Source organism: Papaver somniferum, chromosome 6, assembly GCF_003573695.1.
Source record: "Papaver somniferum cultivar HN1 chromosome 6, ASM357369v1, whole genome shotgun sequence".
Lineage (NCBI taxonomy): Eukaryota > Viridiplantae > Streptophyta > Magnoliopsida > Ranunculales > Papaveraceae > Papaver > Papaver somniferum.
The window spans coordinates 86,292,616-86,312,396 of NC_039363.1; the positions used below are offsets into that span (position 1 = coordinate 86,292,616).

Consider the following 19,781-nt stretch of genomic DNA (forward strand, 5'->3'; position numbering starts at 1 on the left):
GAGAAGTCGTTTCTGATCTTTACGTGTGATGAAATTAGATTGATGATTCCCTTCTACTGGGCGTTCAAAGGGCAACGCTGGAAGGATGCAAGTTGCTGTTTCTGGAAAGATGCAAGTTGTTAGCGCTGGATCAGCTTAGAATGGGCGATGGCTTGGCGTGGACGCTTTCTTGGATTTGGTATGGTGCGGACTGTTGGCTGGGCATGGTGCGGACTGTTGGCTTGGCATGGCGCTGGCTTGGCGTGGCGCGGACTTGTTCTTACAGGACCAGTTGTCTCTTTCCATACGTAGCTCAAATAGGAAATCATTTCCTTATTCAAATTCCAAAAGTGTTATGCGTATGAAAGGGGTTGGCTCTCCTTTTTATCTCGTATCTTTGTTCTCACGTCCTGGTGTTTAGTAGTAGCGGGTAGCAATAAAGTGGGCAAGCGTATTCCAGCTATGTACTCCAGCGTTTCTGTTTCAATTTGTTTTCTTGTTTCGGGGCAAATCCTAGCCATAGATATGCCTTCCATGAATCTGTAGAAATATTGTTCTTCTCTTCACATATCACTGTAGTAGCATCAGCTACCTCATGAATAGTGACTGGTAATTGTTATTATGCAAAGTAGGTACCTACGGGTAGGTGACTGATTCCACGAGGAACTGGGCGTTAGGGTTTCTATGAGATCCAAAAGTTGCAGGCTAAGGTGACCGAAGGTCCTTCTGCGGACGTGGTCAAACAACAAGAAGCGGAGGTCGAAAGGCTGTCCAAAGAGTTTGAGCTGAAACAGGCGGTCCTCCAAATGACAAAGGACGCCTTCTTTTAGAAGAGCAAAACACCGTTGAATGGCTTCCTTTGAATGCACTTCTGTCTTCTGAAGTTCTTCTATTTCGTTTTTTTTTTTTGACAGAAAAATGAAACACCTGGCTTTATGGTTTTGATTTTCTGGATTTTTGGGTTGATAGACAAGTGTTACCTATGAAGGTTTTGGATTATTATTCGGGATGAACTGTTTTAGGATGATGCCGTTTTTGGTTATGATTGTAAGTGACACAAACATCCCAGGGAAGATATGGAACCGTGAACTTTGTGTGTCGGTAGATGACATGGGATGAAACATTACATGGCTATCGGTTTTATCATTCCCGTGAAAACTTGATATAGTAAACCATGTATTTTGTCTAGGAAAGACTTACTCGGTTTTTTGGATCTGCTAACGAAAAATGAGTCAGGTGCAAGTCCGAGTTTTGTGAGAAGCACCGTAATCGTGGAAAGTCTCCAGTCGTCCTTGAGTCACTTGATAATCAAGTCACCAATCCCTGGGCGGATCGTTTGCTTTTAACCTCTGGGAAGTCCGAAGTCCCCCCTTTCCATGTCATGACTGATAATCGCGTCGTCTGGTAACTAAGTCGTCGATCCCTGAGCAGATCGTATTGGGTCGTCTGGTAGCTGAGTCGTCGATCCCTGAGCGGATCGTTTGCCTCTACCGTCCTGACGTCTGGGTCGAAGTATGAGATCGAGGATTGAAAATTGACATTGTAACCAAAAGACCAATCTCCCACTGTGGTAACCAATTGTTTGAGGGTGAAAACAGTTTCTGCTGGTTTCGGTAATTTCGTGTGATGTGGGTGAAAAACAAATCTAAACCCTAAACAATGTACTGCAAGGGAGTACTTTAGATTCGATAGGTCAATATGTACAAGTCCGGCCTATATCAAGAAATGGCCGTTTGATAGGCCAGAAGATGTGTGTATAAAATGAAGCAATGATAAAACGGGGGCCTACAGTAATACCGCAAGTGCACGGTCGTCAGCTGTAGCTCGTGCAAGTACGGGTCGATCCACAGAGATCGGGTGTGTTTTGGAGTTTTCTAGCTAATTGGGTTCCTAAATTTGCTTTAGGCTTAGAAGCCTTTTGGGAGTGTTGGGCTTAAAGTGCTAATGGGTTTGTTCTCAATAAAATGAACTGATCTTGGGCTCAGTTATCTTTGAAGTGCAAATGGGCTTTGGACTCAGTTATTGAACTAGGCCTTTGCTTGGCTGCAGGAGTAGCAAGAACTGGACTTGGCTTGGCAGGAGAAGAAGTGGCAGCAGCAACAGCCTGGCAGCAACCTTGGCAGCAACAACAGCAGCAGCAACCTTGGTAGAGGCACACAGCAGCAGGAGCAAGAGAGTTGCAGCAATGCAATAGAATGTACAAGATGAGCAGTGCAGCAGTGCAGTGGGAAATGCACAGCAGTGCAGCAGCAACAGAGTTGCAGCAGCAGCTGCAGCTGCTCAAGCAGTGGAAAAAGCAGCAGAAGTGGCAGAGAAGGCAATGTAGCAGCTGCACAAGCAGTGCACAACAGCACAAGGCCAAGAAGAAGGAAAAGCAGTGCAGCAGTGCAGGAGAAAGAGATGGCAGCAGCACAAGTGCAGTAACAAGAAAAGAAGTAACAGCAGCACAAGGCCAAGAGAAAAAAAGGAAGCAATTAACAGGAAAAGAAATAGCAGCAGGGGAAACAAACAATGCAAAACAAAGATGAACAACAGCAACAGAAAACAACACAAGATGAACCAAGGCCTAAGGCCAAGGGCAGAGTTGTGGAAAAACTAAAATGAAGCAATACTAAGGCAAGAATACAGGCATTCTAAAAGAATGGGAAGAAAATTAGCTTGCTCATTGTCACTAGTGAGCACTAATTTCCCCCAATGCACAATCAACACTACAACCTAAGCATACAACAAGAATGGCAAGAAAATCACCTTGCTTTAAGCACTGATTTCTTCCATTACACAATCAGCACAAAGCTTCTAAGAAATCTAGCCTAGCATTCCTTCAAATGACAGTAAAACAAACATGACAGGAACATTGATACTAACAGTGAGCAACAACACAAGTTAACAGGACTAACTGACTAACAATGAACAAAACTGAAATACTAACAGGAATTAATTGAACCTAACATGATACTTAACACATTAACATTAACAGTGAATAACATAAGCACATTTAACAGTAACAAGAAAGTAACAAAGCAACATTAACAATGGCAAGAAATTAACAGTTGAAACTGAAAATTAACAGGACATGAAAGTCCTGGATGTTGGCTAACCCAAACATAACTTTCTAACACAACCCATCAACCTAATTTATACACAATATCTTTTTCCCCCAAAACAGTGAACTAGGGTTTGGTAAAAATTGAAATTGGGTGTTACCTAATCACTGATAGCACTCAATAGCTTCGACCCAATCTTCCTTGTCATCTTCTCTTGCTTCCCATACCTCCAATTGCTCTGTATCATCAACTAATTTCACCAACTCACTCTTAGGGTTCAGTGGTGAGAGAATGGGCGAAATTAATTGTTTGATAGAGATTAGAACTTGATATAGGTGATGGGTCGAGTGTGTATGATGGTGGAGGTGTGGTGGTGGCAGTGGAGTTGGTGGTGATGATGGTGGTGCGGTGGCAGACATGGTTTGCAGCAGGGTGATGGTTCTGCAGAGGGGTGGGTGGAGGAGAAGGTCGACTGGTTGGGAGAAGGGGTTGTTTGGTTAGGTGGATGGTGCTCGGTCACTAGGGTGTAAGGCGGGTGTATCTAGTTTTGATGTTCTGTGACTCTGAGCTGCGAGATGCGAAGATGGTAGGTAGATCGGACGGTGATGCGGAGGCAAGCGATGAGCGACCGTTGGATTATATGATACAACAAAATGAACGGTACTTGATGGAGTTAGGTACTGTAGTGTTAGGCGGAGATATCAAACTTTGATGCACAGCAAGGGAGCGACCGTTCGATTCAACTACCATCTAATCTGAAGGCTTGGAATTTCAGCGCTGTGGTGCTTGGCAGAGACATCAGATTTTGATGCTCAGCAAGGAGCGACCGTCGGATGCTTCTGAGAAATGATCTGATGGCTGAGAACGGAGGCGCTTTTGTGTGTAGAAAATGAGGTTGTGCGCACCATTCTTCGCGGCTTCCTTGCGTAATTTCTCCCGGCTTTTCACTACTTTTCTGCTCTTTTCGCTCCGCGACTCATCCGAACTTTATTTATTACCTAAAAATGCAAAATTAATTAATAAAAATATTTATTCTTGAAAACAATGAAAATACAGAATATGGGATAAAATGTAGAATTAATGCATAAAAGATGAGTTAAATGCCAACAAAAAGGGATAGATATATACAATATTTGGCACTCATCACCGTTCCAGACTTGCTTCGGTCACAAAGTGGAGGAGAAGGGTTGGTTTTGGGGAGGGAATCGAAGAGAGTGTTGAGACCAGAATAGTTGATTCTGGAAGAGTAGTTGTTTTGTGACTTGTATCAGAAAGTGGGAAGCTAACAGATGGGAAATCTATCAAACGTTTTCTAAGTGTTGTATGCTCCTGACCAGAACTTGTTGTTCGGTGGAAATAGGTAATGCCTATTTATACAAGTCGAAGTGAAACGTACTCTGGTCTCATTAAGAAATGGAAAACGGGTGAGTAAATGGGAGGAGGTGGTAACCGGTAACGCTTAGAATTGATGTTCCATAAAAGAAAGCGTTTCACCATTACTCCCCGTATTTACTAACCGCCTCATCCTTATGACACTTTCTTATAACAGGCATAGTGTACGCCGCACGCTGTAAACCGCCAAACCACTACCCAATGAGCATCCCCCAGTTTGTGACATGCGTTGATGTCTCGAGTTTTTTCGTGGAAAACATGTATCACGTTGTTGTTATCTGGAAAGCTGAGCTTGGGAGACTTGCCGGCTCGGTGGTGACCTTCGACGGTCGAGATTTTGCATCTTAAGAGGAAAGGTAGTCGTTGATTATTGCAACCCTTCGTTTGGTAGCCAGTGGCATGAAAGCATGATCAGTATGGCTTTAATATGGCCTAGTTTAGGCGCGACCAAAAGTTAGGGCCAAAGGTTGCCATGCGTTAGCTGGTAACCTTGGACGGCTAAGATATGTACCTTAGATGAAAAAGTGGACGTTGATTGTTGCAGGCCTTCGTTTTGGTAGACGCATAGGGAATTCCGGAATGGTATGGCGCGGCAAGGTGGTTGGCATGCCATTGGCACATGTGGCATGACATGCCTTGGTGCGGTTTGGCATGGCCAAAACTAGGGTTTTGGGACAAAGGTTACCATGGCGACCTTGGACGCCTAGGATTTGCATCTGGGATTGAAGGGTGGTCGTTGATCGCCGCACGCCTTCGTTTTGGTAGCCGCATAGGGAAGGATGGCATGGTATGGCGCGACAAGGTGGTTTGCATGCCATTGGAACATGTAGAATGGCATGCCTTGGCGCGGTTTGGCGTGGCCAAAACTAGGGTTTGGGGCCAAAGGTTACCATGTGTTGTCTGGCGACCATGGACGGCTAGGATTTCCATCTAGGATTGAAGGGTGGTCGTTGATCGTCCCACGCCTTCGTTTTGGTAGCCGCATAGGGAAAGCCGGCATGGTATGGCGCGGAAAGGTGGTTGGCATGCCATTGGCACATGTGGCATGACATGCCTTGGCGCGGTTTGGCGTGGCCAAAACTAGGGTTTTGGGACAAAGGTTAGCATGCGTTGTCTGGCGACCTTGGACGGCTAGGATTTGCATCTAAGATTGAAGGGTGGTCGTTGATCTTTGCACGCCTTCGTTTTTGTATCCGCATAGGGAAGGCCGGCATGGTATGGCGCGACAAGGTGGTTGGCATGCCATTGGCACATGTGGCATGGCATGCCTTGGCGCGGTTTGGCGTAGTCAAAACTAGGGTTTTGGGCCAAAGGTTACCATGCGTTGTTTGGCGACCTTGGACGGATAGGATTTGCATCCAGGATGGAAGGGTGGTCGTTGATCGTCGCACGCCTTCGTTTTGGTAGCCGCATGGAGAAGGTCGGCATGGTGGGGCCAAGGCCAATGGCGCGGATGGCTTGGCATAGTGGGGCCAAGGGTTTAGTACGGACGGCTTGGCATGGTGGGTCCAAGGCAAGGTGTGGTTGGCTTGGCATGGTGGGGCCAAGGGTTTGGCATGCCATTGACGCATGGTGCGGCTAGCATGGTTGGGGCCAAGGAAAGGCGCGGTTAGCTTGGCATGGTGGGTCCAAGGGTTTGGCATGCCATTGGCACATGATGCGGCTAGCATGGTTGGGGTAAAGGAAAGGTGTGGTTGGCTTGGCATGGTGGGGCCAAGGGTTTGGCATGCCATTGGCGCATGGTGCGACTAGCATGGTTGGCATGCCTTGGCGCGGTAGACGTGGATGGCATGGTTTTCCGTTGGCACAGTGATGGGGATGGCATGGTTGGCATGCCTTGGCGTGGAGATGTGGCTGTCATGGTTTGCCATTGGCACAGTGGTGCGGCTGGCATGGTTGGCATGCCTTGGCGCGGAGATGTGGCTGGCATGGTTTTCCATTGGCACAGTGGTGCGGCTGGCATGGTTGGCATGCCTTGGCGCGGTAGCATGAGAATTCGGATTTGGCATAGATGATGTCGGTCAATGTTAGGGGTTCTTCCGTGGAACATGACACATAAAAAAAAGGTACTCTGGTAATTCTTACATAGGCATGATGATTGATTCAATAAATGTGTTAATGGTCATAGTGATGTCTTGTCAGATGTGCGGTTTTACGATTTTAACCCTAAGCTAAAAACCACCATCAACAACCCCATACAAGGATCGGTTCCCCTTTGTGATGTACTGCACCTCTTACTAGGATCGGTTACCCTTTCCCAAATTTGGTCAGACAAAATACAAACCCGATCATACCATCTCAGGTGATTACTTAAGATCGGTTTCACTAATAAAAGTCATACCAATACATAAGTCAGTCCTTTGTGAATAGTTCTACCAAGAATACAAACAAGTTGTGAGCGGTTATACTCAATCATACATATTGGTTGTTCATAAGATATGCAATGAATAATAATACCAATAACACCTGGTAATTTCCTTTTTGGTTCACAAACAAGTTTATGAACTTACTTCCTTAGAACACATGTAAAACATTGTTCCCTAGGATGAAATCCTCACCTCATACCCATACATAATCACAATAGCATTCAAATGATTATGGCGATGTCTTATCTACAAAGTTTAATGGTTAAGCAATAAACCTCGTATTGTATTCCTTAATACTATGTCTATCTAGAGTTCAAATATGCTTCACAGTTTTGTTTTCAATATGCACGACTTGAAAGATACGTTAGGGAATGAAACAGTTCAAGTCAAATATCACTAACCTCAAGTGGAAGGATGATTGTTGTCGTTGTAGCTCCTTGCTTCTTCACATCTTCAAGATTTCACAATACTTGTAATGTCTCATATCCTAGTACTTTCAAGCTAACCTATACGAAGTTGATTCTAGTACATAATCAAGCGACTCTTAACATGAGTTTTGATTCACTAAAATATGACAACCAAACTTGACATACCAACGCTTGGTGGGTTCAACCGAGCTATGCTCTAACAGAAAGCACGCCTGTGGCTGGGGCAGACTTATTAGCTCTGTATGATTGGGTGTGAATTATACTTCCGTCTATATACCATTGGCGAATCCCTGCTTAACGTATGATACAAGGATAATCAATTTTTCTAATTTCAGCTTGTCTTGTTCTTCGTGTCGTGTGATATGATGTTTAAACCTAAACCTGGTTTTGTAGTTTATTTCGATAGTAAATTAAATAAGTGATCAGTTTGCCTAATGTCAGTCTAGTTATGTGTGATATTTTGAAGTGAATGTAACCAACTTGCATAATCAATCATAGATTGCATGTTAATTGGTAATAACATATATTGTGAGATGTAACCCTAACTATGTTTGATTGGTTAATTTGATCCAATTTAAGTTTGATGATCAACTGTGTGTTTCTGATGAACTTATTATTTTAATCCATTAGCTAGATAGGATTATTAATTTAATCGGTTGTCAATCTGTTAATGACCGATTGGTGCTAATATCAAATAATTGCTAAGCAAATAAGATCATATAGCTATATACTTATAAATTTCCATCATTGAACGGAATCATCACAAGTTCATAACATTATTTTGAATTTCCAACTGAATTTTTTTCTCATTTTCTCGGGCGCACGCTATAGCAGCGCCCCACTTGGGCGGAGATTATAACTACGCCTCACACCAAGCGTATGTATTGCAACCGTTTTCTCAGGCGGAGTTTATATATGCGCCCCATTCAAACACTCATTCCATATCCCTCAACTTTCATACGTTAGTTAACTATATTCACTCCCAGATTTAGATGGTCACTATACTCTCGCCTAACCTCGCACGCTCATTGTACTTACACCCCTCTATATTTGGGTTTGGTCTGGGTTGACGACCACTTTTGGTCGTGACGGTGTATGTTCTTAGCTACTTTATTTATAGTTTTGCATCATCTAAATTCACCTACCAAGTTAGTCATGAAGAGACTAATCCCAGCATGTTTATTAACATCATCAAAAAGATGATAACACGATACATCAAGATGTGATTGTTTGGAAAGTCCATGTTGGAATTCCCGATTGGAACCACAGTATAATAATATGTTTATTGATGTCTTCTTTAAGAGAGTTTTTCGGTTTCAACAACTAACTTTAAGGCGAATATATTAGTGTGTGCGGAGTTAAACTTTTTTCGCAGATGGTTTAAAACATCCAACTCTTCAAATATTCCAACCAATAGCGAAAATCACATGGACATGCGTAGGGTTTTGGTTTATACAGAGCCATTTCTTGATCCAATCTTAAACGGTAATAGTAGATCCAACATCTTGTAGCACAACATACCCAAAATAAGTGAACTGTCCCTAGTCCCCTACCCAAATCCAGCCAGTTGGACTGACCATATTTCCAGACCCAGCTCCGCCAAACGGCTCTGTATAACTAATTTAAACAGAAACCTTTATGGTGGGGATTGAACCCCTAATTTTTTCTTTACTGAAGTTGACGGAATACCACCGAGTTATGTGCCCTTGGACCCATAGCTGAAACCTTTAATGGTAGACATAAGATTATTAACTTCATAATGAACAAACAACAAAAAACATTAGCAAATAGTAGCTGAGAGACACTAGTAGCTAGAAATCCAATGTATAAGATGATTATTCTCAAAATGAATAAGGTATATGGAAAAAGACTCCATGCATATTTAAAATAGATATGAGATGAGGAATCACCTTGCCTCAGACCTAGATAGTCTGTAAACATTATAAGGGGACTCGTTATGGAGAAATCAAATACTTGTAGTGCTGATGCACTGAAAAATAAGCTCACACTAGTGGTAAAGAGACAATAACGTTCTATTTTATCGAAGGTTTTAAACATGTCGGATGTTTAAGTCCCAAGAACCCGCATCTATGATTTTCCATGTTCATGGTATGCACAATTTCATATGCAATCACCAAATCATTTGAAATGTGTCTATTAGGAACATAAGCAACTTAAAATGATGATTTTTTTCTTCTTTTGATCGTTTGGAAGAGTGGTCTTGGGCTACATCCTTAACTCCTTATAAGGAGCTATTTCTGACAATTATGGGGTTCGAACTCCTACCTCCGTAGAGCATACAAACTATCAAGTGATGGTTGGAAAAATGATAAAATAATTTCACCAGGATGTAGGTTCATTTCATTTACATAAGTAATTTGGAAACGTTTTTGCAATTAGAAATTAGATAAGAATTACTGGTCGAAAATCAGCAGGAGTGGATAAGTTATTTTAGGGATAAGTTATTTTAGGGAGTGTAGTTCATTTCTCTTGGCGCATGTTTAGTTTCATAGGAACTTTTGGTATTGTTCTGGAGATCATTTTAGGCAAAGATTTTGTTTATAGAACCTTGATGAAAATTTATCTGTAGCAGAAGTGATCCAAGAAGACATTTACCTAATGATTTTCCTATTTCTAAAAGAGTGACAGGTCTCAAAAGTCTGGTATTATGATGGGTGTAGAGATGCGGTTCATAAAAAGATTCCATGTTAGGAAAGGGTTGGTTATCGTACTTCAACTGATTATCTCTGAAATCGCTCCAATGCTTTAATAACTTTTTTTACCTATACTTGTATGCATATTTTCTGGTTTAGCATTGCTCTAAAAGCAATGACCATGGGGACTGAGAGTATTTTTGAAAAACATAGACTAGATAAATTTGATGTCGATAAATTTGATCAAATTTGGTATTATTATAAGCAGAAGCAAACCCCCTTCAACCATTTGAGGAAATAAAAGAAAATAGGAAAATTGTTAGCAGTTTGAGAGAAACAAGATGGTATAGGTGCATTGTAGTCGTTTGAGAGAAGATTGGGGCAATTTGTTTTTATCCCTAAAGTTGTGAAGCACCGACACACCAGTATTGGTGTCGTGTCCGTGTCCGACGCGTTTCGGACACATGATGCACGTGGGACACCAACACGACGTACGTGTAAAAATTTATACTCTATTTTACTAGTTGGGTAATCTAGTGTGTCATGGAAATTAGTACAATAGTTGATTTTTCTACATGTGGACTAATCTAACAACATAAAATTGAGTTTTTTCATATAGTTGTGTGAGTAATGTATTTGATATACCATAATACTATGATTTTAGTATATAAAAATTATTTAATTCATATATATATAAAAGTGTTTGTGTCCTAATGATTTTGAGTTTTGGACATCCCTGTGTCCATGTCGTATCCGTGCTTCACAGCCCCAAAGAAAATCACTTCTTTATGGTTTTGTACATGTACAACTTATTTATAGGATATACATGGAGTAATCTGACAATGTATAACAATTGGTCCCATTTCCTAGCCTAATCATATCCATTCATTTATACTAAAAGAATACAGCCAAGTATCATGGGCTAACACAGTAGCATGTCTCCTAATTTTTCTTTTGCATACGGCACTTAATATGCCGTATAGTGTGTTGTATCTTTTATCCCATGGTTTTTAAAAGAGTACGCTTCACGCTTCGCTTCAAATTTCATCATTTCGCTCCGAAGCGGTTATGTGAAGCTTTAAAAATTTCGTCTAATTTTTAAAGTTTTTAAAAGAAAAATATGAATATTTTAAGTGGGAATTGAACACCCCACCTCCCACACGTCTGGAGTAAGTTGAACTGGTGTACACACGCTTTGTTTTTTATAAAAATTAGACTTATATAAAATATATATAGATATTATCTTCCTATTACTAGTTACGACTAATTTATTTATAAAAAAACATCCGTTTCAAACATCAACCATGAAGCGACGCTTCACGCTTCGATATACGCATTGCTTTCTAAAAATGAAAAACGGTTCACACTCCGTTTCACGCTTTCAATACCTTGCTCTATCTCATAGTGGGATTTTAACTCAAATCACCTAGTCCTCCCCACTCATTTTGAAAGGGATAGTGTGTTAGACTGGGTCTTATGGAGGTGCCCAGCCTCTTCCCAAACGGACAATGACCCCGTGTTGATTCCTTATTTTTTTGAAGACGGACAATGATTATCCGCTTTTCTCTTGAAAACGGACAATGACCCCCCGTTTCATGGAAAAATGCTAAACGGACGATGGTGGTCCGTTTATATCATCTTGACTGGTCAACCACGTCTTCTCCTTCTGTTTTCATTCTATAACGCTCTCCACCATTAAATTTCGAATCAATCTTCACCAAAGATCACCACAACAGCAAGAGCAAAATGGTGATATCTAGCTCCGTCAATTAGTTTAATCCCTGCATGACAATCCGCCAACTATTGAGAATGTGTCTGAGACTAATTAGGAAGGTCTCAGATGTACACATCTCTTAGAACATAAACTAGGAAAGTCTGAGACTGATATGGAATGTGTTTATACTAGGAAAGTCTAAGAAAGACTTATTCTAGGAAACCGAGACTGATATGGAATGTATTTCTATTAGGACTCTATTATGTGGTCACACATATATATCCTTGTAATCAGTTTTGAAGAGACATGAAATAATATACACAAAATTCTTAACATGGCATCAAGAGCCAGTTTCGAAACCTAAAAAAAAAGAAAAAAAAAAAAAAAAAAACTAAAGATGGTTAACGAAATTGAATCATCCAAAGGAAAGACGGTGGAATATGATGTACAAAAGAAGAACCCTGTATATTACCTAGGTTCGAGTGATGGACCAGGAAATATCATCACGCCAATAACTTTGAGAGGAAATAATTATGATGAATGGGCTAGAGCCATAAGAAGATCGTTAATAGCCAAAAGAAAATTTGGTTTTATTGATGGAACAGTTACAAGACCTGAAGATCAGGATCAGTTGGAAGAATGGATAGCCGTGCAATCAATGCTGGTCTCATGGATCAGTAACACGCTGGAGTTATCAGTGAGATCAACTCTGGGAGATTATGAGGATGCAAGTCTATTATGGGCACACTTGAAGAGAAGATTTTGCGTTGTTAGTGGAACAAGAATATGCCAACTAAAAGCATCTTTAAGTGACTGCAAACAGAAGAAAACGGAGGAAGTTGCTATATATTTTGGAAGATTGAACAAAATATGGGATGAGATGGTGACTTATATGAAGATACCCCAATGCAAGTGTGGAAAGTGCACCTGTAATATTGCATCTCAGGTAAGTTTATTGAGAGAAGAAGATTTATTGCATTATTTTCTGATTGGGTTAGATTCTGTATACAGCTCTTTGCGTGAACAATTGCTTGCAAGAGAACCATTGCCGTCTGTGGATGTTGCATATCAAACAATTGTGAACTCAGAACGCCTGAAAATTGGAGATGGAGTTGTGACTACAGAGATGCAAGAGAATGTTATGGATTTTAAGGTGCAATCTGAGCAACGCCTACTTAATAATGCTTATGATCCCAACAAGTACTGCAAAACTTGCAGCAGACAAGGACACTCTGATGATGGATGCTTTAAGATTATTGGATATCCAGAATGGTGGGGAGACAGACCAAAGAATGGAAGAGGAGGAAGAACTGGAGGAAGAGGACGTACTGGAAGAGGAGGTAGAGGACAAGGAGGAAATCCTGTTCGTGCTCATAACCTGCATATTTCGGCAGCAAAGGAGAGTGCTGGTGCTGGTACGTCATCAGCTCATGGAACGGGTCTAGTAGGAGTTACAGCAGCACAAGTTCAAGAGGTGATGGAGTTTTTAAACTCAAGAAAGTCTGGTTCTCATCTACAAGGTAAAAAGAATAAAACATCCTGGATTGTTGACACAGGTGCAACAAATCATGTTACGTATGAACTTCTTAACATGAGGAGTGTACGAGATATTAGGGCATGTTCAGTTGGATTGCCTAATGGAAAATATGCATACTCTGAGAAAATTGGAACCGTGATTCTCCCTGGTGGATTGAAACTTGAAAACGTGCTTTATGTACCACAGATAACCTGTAACCTAATTTCAATCACACAACTTATTGATGAGATGAGTTGTATTATTCAATGTACTAAAAAATTATGTCTTATACAGGACCGGTCTACGAGGAGGATGATTGGAGTGGCTGAGAGACAAGGTGGACTATATATTTTTTGTGGTGTGCCGCATGTTGAAGTTATGGCTGTGCATGAAGATTCATATGAGTTGTGGCATCAGCGTATGGGACATCCTTCAGAAAAAGTTTTGCAGAAATTGCAAGGTGTGAGTAGATTAATTAAGAAGAATAATGATGCTTGTGATATTTGTCCCCGGGCAAAGCATCGTAGAAGCAGTTTTGCTAGTAGTTTGAGTAAATCGAATTGTATTTTTGATTTAGTTCATATAGATTTATTGGGTCCTTATAAGATCCATTCATCATGTGGAGCACAATATTTTCTAACAATAGTTGATGATTTTTCAAGAGGTGTTTGGATTTATTTAATTCGGAATAAAACAGAAGTTGAATCAATATTTCGTGAATTTGTTGCTCTTGTGAAGCGCCAATTTAACAAGGATATTAAAATTGTTAGAAGTGATAATGGAACGGAATTTAATGCATTACATGGGTATTTTAAGACTAGTGGAATAGTCTTTGAGACGTCTTGTGTAGGTACTCCACAACAGAATGGAAGAGTTGAGAGAAAACATCAACATATAATGAATGTGGCACGGGCTTTGAGATTTCAAGCAAGCTTGCCGAAACGGTTTTGGGGAGAGTGTGCATTGACAGCGGCGTACTTGATCAATCGTACTCCTACACCTATCCTAAATAATAAAACACCATATGAAATATTGTTTGGAAAACCACCTCTATATAAACAGTTGAAGGTCTTTGGATGTTTGTGTTATGTATATGATCAAAGTAGCAAAGGAGATAAGTTTGCGAGTCGAGGAAGAAGGTGTGTGTTTCTAGGATATCCATTCGGTAAGAAGGCATGGCAAGTGTACGATCTCGACACAAGAAGGTTTATAGTGTCTAGAGATGTAAAATTCTATGAGACACAATTTCCATATAAGACCGAGTTGGATGGAACTAGAACTCATATAACGACTGATGTCGCTGGCACTACACATGAGACAGATCGTGTTCGTGAAGAATGGAGTGATGATAGTGATGAAGATTCAGTAATAGCTGGCGGAGAAGAAGGTGCAGAAATACAACGACAGACAGATGCAGATGTCGTTGTACAGACTGCAGCGCCTGGTGGAAATGTTGCAGTTCAGACTGCGACATCTGCAGAAACACAGACTGCAGCGCCTGGTGGAAATGTTGCAGTTCAGACTGCGACATCTGCAGAAACTGCAGCAGAACAGACTGCGACATATGCTAAAGATAACGCTGTTAAGCACAAGTCTACGGCATCAGAAATTAAGGCAGATGTAAATGGTGATGGACAACCCACAAATACCGTTGCTGTGAACAACGATTTGGGTAAGGGCAAGCGTCAGAAGATCCCATCAAGTAGGCTGAAATGTTTTGTGACGCACACCATTCGAGAAAATAGTCCATCTCACTCTCAATCATCACAGTCATCATCCTCAGGTACACCTTATCCTTTGACATATTATGTTAGTTGTGACAGGTTTTCTGACATGCATAAAAATTATATTGCTGCATTGTCGGCAAAGTGTGAGCCGAAAAATTTCAGAGAGGCAATGACACATCCAGGTTGGAGGAAAGCAATGGCGGAAGAAATACGGGCCTTAGAAGAACAAGGCACATGGGATATCACCGAATTGCCACCTGGTAAGAAGGCTCTAGGAAGTAAGTGGATATATACGGAAAAATATGATGAAAATGGTACTTTGGTACGTTTAAAAGCAAGACTTGTGATTTTTGGAAATCATCAAGTTGAAGTTTTGGATTACAATGAGACGTTTGCACCAGTGACAAAGATGACAACTGTTCGTATGTTTTTGGCTGTTGCTGCGGCTAAGCAATGGGATGTGCATCAGATGGATGTGCATAATGCATTCCTACATGGAGATTTGGAAGAGGAAGTATATATGAAAATACCACCTGGATTTGCTAAGGGTAATCCTAATATGGTGTGTAAAATGAAGAAATCATTGTATGGACTAAAACAAGCACCGCGGTGTTGGTTTGCGAAGCTGTCCACTGCATTGAAGAATTATGGGTTTCGGCAATCGTACTCAGATTATTCTCTCTTTACTATGCTAAAGGGAAAGATGCAACTTAATGTGCTGGTGTATGTTGATGATTTGATTATTGCAGGAAATGATCTGGTTGCGCTTACACAATTTAAAGCATACTTGGGTCAATGTTTTAAGATGAAAGATTTAGGAAAGTTGAAATACTTCCTAGGATTGGAAGTGGCACGTAGTAAAAAGGGTTTCTACATATGCCAAAGAAAATATGCGTTGGATATTATAATGGAAACAGGTTTATTGGGTGCGAAACCTGCATAATTTCCTATGGAGACAAATCATCGTCTTGCCTTAGCAACAGGAGATTTGCTTAGTGATGTAGAGAAATATAGAAGATTGGTTGGGCGTTTAATATATTTATCCGTCACCAGACCAGACCTTGCTTACTCAGTGCATATCTTATCTCAGTTTATGCAGCGACCTAGACTGGAGCATTGGGAAGCAGCACTTCGTGTGGTTAGATATTTGAAAAAGAATCCTGGACAAGGAATTCTGTTGCGCTCTGATAGTAGTTTCAAATTGAGAGGTTGGTGTGATTCGGATTGGGCAAGTTGTCCTATAACTAGACGCTCACTGACGGGTTGGTTTGTTCTTTTTGGTGATTCACCAGTATCTTGGAAGACTAAGAAGCAACAAACTGTGTCTCGTAGCTCGGCTGAAGCAGAATATCGTTCCATGGCTGCGACTACATGTGAATTAAAATGGTTGAAACAATTACTCCGAGATTTGGGAGTTCACCATACACAAGCAATGAGTCTTCTTTGTGATAGTCAATCAGCGTTATACATTGCGAAGAACCCTGTGTTTCATGAAAGAACGAAACACATTGAAGTGGACTGTCATCTAGTCAGGGATGCGATAATAAGGAAGATTATTTCACCTTCTTATACTCCTACCACAATACAGTTGGCGGATATATTCACAAAGTCGTTGGGGAAAGCTCAGTTTCATGGTCTATTGTCCAAGATGGGCATTTGTGACCTGCATGCTCCGTCTTGAGGGGGGGTATTGAGAATGTGTCTGAGACTAATTAGGAAGGTCTCAGATGTACACGTCTCTTAGAACATAAACTAGGAAAGTCTGATACTGATATGGAATGTGTTTATACTAGGAAAGTCTAGGAAAGACTTATTCTAGGAAACCGAGACTGATATGGAATGTATTTCTATTAAGACTCTATTATGTGGTCACACGTATATATATCCTTGTAATCAGTTTTGAAAAGACATGAAATAATATACACAAAATTCTTAACACCAACAAATTCCATCACCACCACTACTAATTAATCTACAAGCAACAGCTAATCACCAATATATTCTCTTTCTCTTCTTCACCAATATCATGTAAAACAAAATTAGTTCTAGCTGCATACCCTAAACAGTTAATGTTCAAAGTTCAAACTAATCTTTACTATCTTCTTATAGATTATCTCCCCCAATATGGATGATTCTGATCACCATTAACAAAATTTATTTGTTATAAATATCTCACCAATAAGGATGATCCTGATCACGTATTAAACAGGATGATCCTGATCCGGTGTTAAACCTTCAATTGTAATGAAACTAACACTAGGGATTTTCTTCATAGCTTTTCTCTTCAGTGCTTCTCTCAATTTTCCAACATCACTCCATCTTTCATGATAACAGGACTGAATCATCGCAACTATTTGAACCCAATTCTACTAATGACGGATATGCAATCTTAGCTAATTCAACTTCTCGGTAAGTTTTAAATTTTAAAAAGTCAAGGAACGGCCAACAGTTATCCGTTTTTCAAAAGAACAGAAGGTCATCATCCGGTTTTGAAGATAAGAACGGACAACGATTGTCCGTTTTTCACTTTTTGAGAACGGTTAATTATTGTCCGTTTCTAGAATCTTTCCGTTGGAATTCCTAAAAATTAGGAAAGGCTAGCGGGAAGAGGAGGTTTTAGTCACGATTTTTGGGACTGGAAAGAGTTTGGGCATCTCCATAAGACCCGGTCTTAAAATACCAATCCCGTAGCATTGATCTAAAAATGACTGAAATATCATCACTTGGTTTCTTTAAAATATAAGACTGTTATAAACCAGTTGTGAATGTGGATGCCGACCATTTATGTGGGTCCCACTCTAAGTGACATAAACAAGACACTAAAGCATGTACGTGTCATTTACTTGCTAATATAAGTGATGACTAATCACTCATTAGTTTCCTATAAATACCCAACAATGAATTAGTTGTAGGAACTAAGAAGAAGTATAAAAACGATCCTCAGTTTCTCCCTTACGCTTATTTACTTCGTATTTAATTTTCACTAGTCTTTTGGTACATGCATTATTATATGCATTAGCAATTCTTACATTTCCACTGATTAACTACTACTACGTTGATTAGTCCAGTCGATTAGTACGTTGTTTACAATACGTTATCAGCACGATTTGTTCTGTGGTAATCGTTGGGGCTGACGATACGGAAAAGGATAATTCTCTTCAACCCTTGTATATTTAATTTAGCTATTTCTAAGTATTTTTATGCATACAATTTTTATTATGTCTAACTTTGTTTCCTATTTTGATTAGGACTTGTTAAAGAGAGAGTTAGACATCTTACCGTGTCTTGTATGTGCTATTTGGAACACAGGAAATTATACGATATATGAAGAGATATCCAAAATAGGCACGTATAAGCGACGACTCATATTTGTGATGTTATTCGATTTTCGAGTTTAGCCAAAATATTTGAGTTTTGCAGCGTTTCGCTATTTTCCTCTTTAACCAACCAACAGAAGGTTTTTCCGTGTCCTTTTGAATGGCGTAAAGAATAAATTACCTTTGTTGGTACACCAATGAGTTTTATGGTGTTAACGGTTTTAATATCGATATAGCGAGGAATTGTTGCATCCTTAGGGATAGCAAAATTTTAATATTCCTTTGCTATAATAATCTCCAGAATTCAAAGTCGTTCCACCTAAGGTCGGAGTGCGATGAAAAATGGACACCGGGTTAACGTGGTTATCCAGTCTCTATCAGCGGTCCTTGAAATGACCCGCAATTGATATCGAGATAATTTCTTTTAAGGTATAAAGAATGTGTCCATATTTCAACTTTGATAAATTAATATTTCGTCGAGCCTAATAGACGACATTATGTTAGAACCGTATATATTACATTTGGAATATTTTATTCCTTATTTTCACCATTGATTTTTGTGGTAAATAGTTCGGCTTAATTTCTGTAGAAGATATATGCACCGTATAAAATGCTGCGGTGAGCAATAAGGAGAGCTGCATATTTTGCGCTCTTATGTGTTCCCGCTAGCTTTACGGCATGCACAATATGCGCATATTATATGCATCGGCTACCTGCAAAGAGCTACTGCTTAATTTTCACTTTGTATATGTTGTTATAGCAACAACGAGAGCTGCATGTTTTAAATGCGCCTCATAGATATACAAACGTCGAGCGATAATGAGTGTTGTACTTTTGTAAATGATATTTAGAATTAATATCATGTCTTCTCGTCGCCTGAGCTATTACCTAAAATCCTAAATTTGGTGAATTAAATTTGCAGCAGTACCTATGCAAATAAGTTTATCTTTGGCAAAGAAGCAAAAATACAATTGTGGTAGGCATATTTGAATATGGGAACCACAATAGTTCTTGGGTTTAAGAACCTGATGAGCACCGTACCACTAGAAGTTGAATAATACGGGACGGTAGCATAATGAATGGTTTGAATAAGCCTTTTGAGACCGGAAGAGATCTACCATCGTTGTGACGTAAAAGACAGGATACGTGCATTTGAAATGTTGTTTATTGTTGATCTCTGGCGGTCGTCTTGGCAGGACTGGAACTGATATTAAGATAGTGTCTATGCTCACAGAATTTAGTTTACAGTTTACTGTTGATTTTGCATGGCGATGCAAATTCTTTTATTTGAATACCAGCTGGACAGTAAACGAGAGAGGAAACCTGATCAGTTACCTCTCCTGGGTTGCGTATTATTGTTTTCTGCACCCAGTTGCTCCCTTGATATGGGGAGTAATGCGGAACTGAATATTTTCCTAACTAGTAGTATGGTAGTAGATGATGCATGTTCTTCCTCCGATCAGCTGCGATTTTTCATATAAAGCTAGTAGAGAATAAATGGTTGTACCATCAGAAGATCATTAAGTTGCAGAAAGGAAGATCAGACCAAGTTTTCTCAAGTTAAGGAAGATGATGAAGACATTCAAAGATGGTTCGTGGTGTCTATGCAGAATTATCAGGCAGAATGATCAACTGAGAAGCATA

At 40.2% G+C, this 19,781-nt stretch overlaps 1 long non-coding RNA gene across 1 annotated transcript; it reads left to right on the forward strand.

Moving 5' to 3' along the window:
- Nucleotides 1–13,008: 13,008 nt before the first annotated feature.
- Nucleotides 13,009–13,758, forward strand: LOC113285829. Its single transcript, XR_003328968.1, has 2 exons — nt 13,009–13,097; nt 13,388–13,758. It is a non-coding gene; the product is annotated as an uncharacterized LOC113285829 (long non-coding RNA).
- The last annotated feature ends 6,023 nt before the right edge of the window (nt 13,759–19,781 follow it).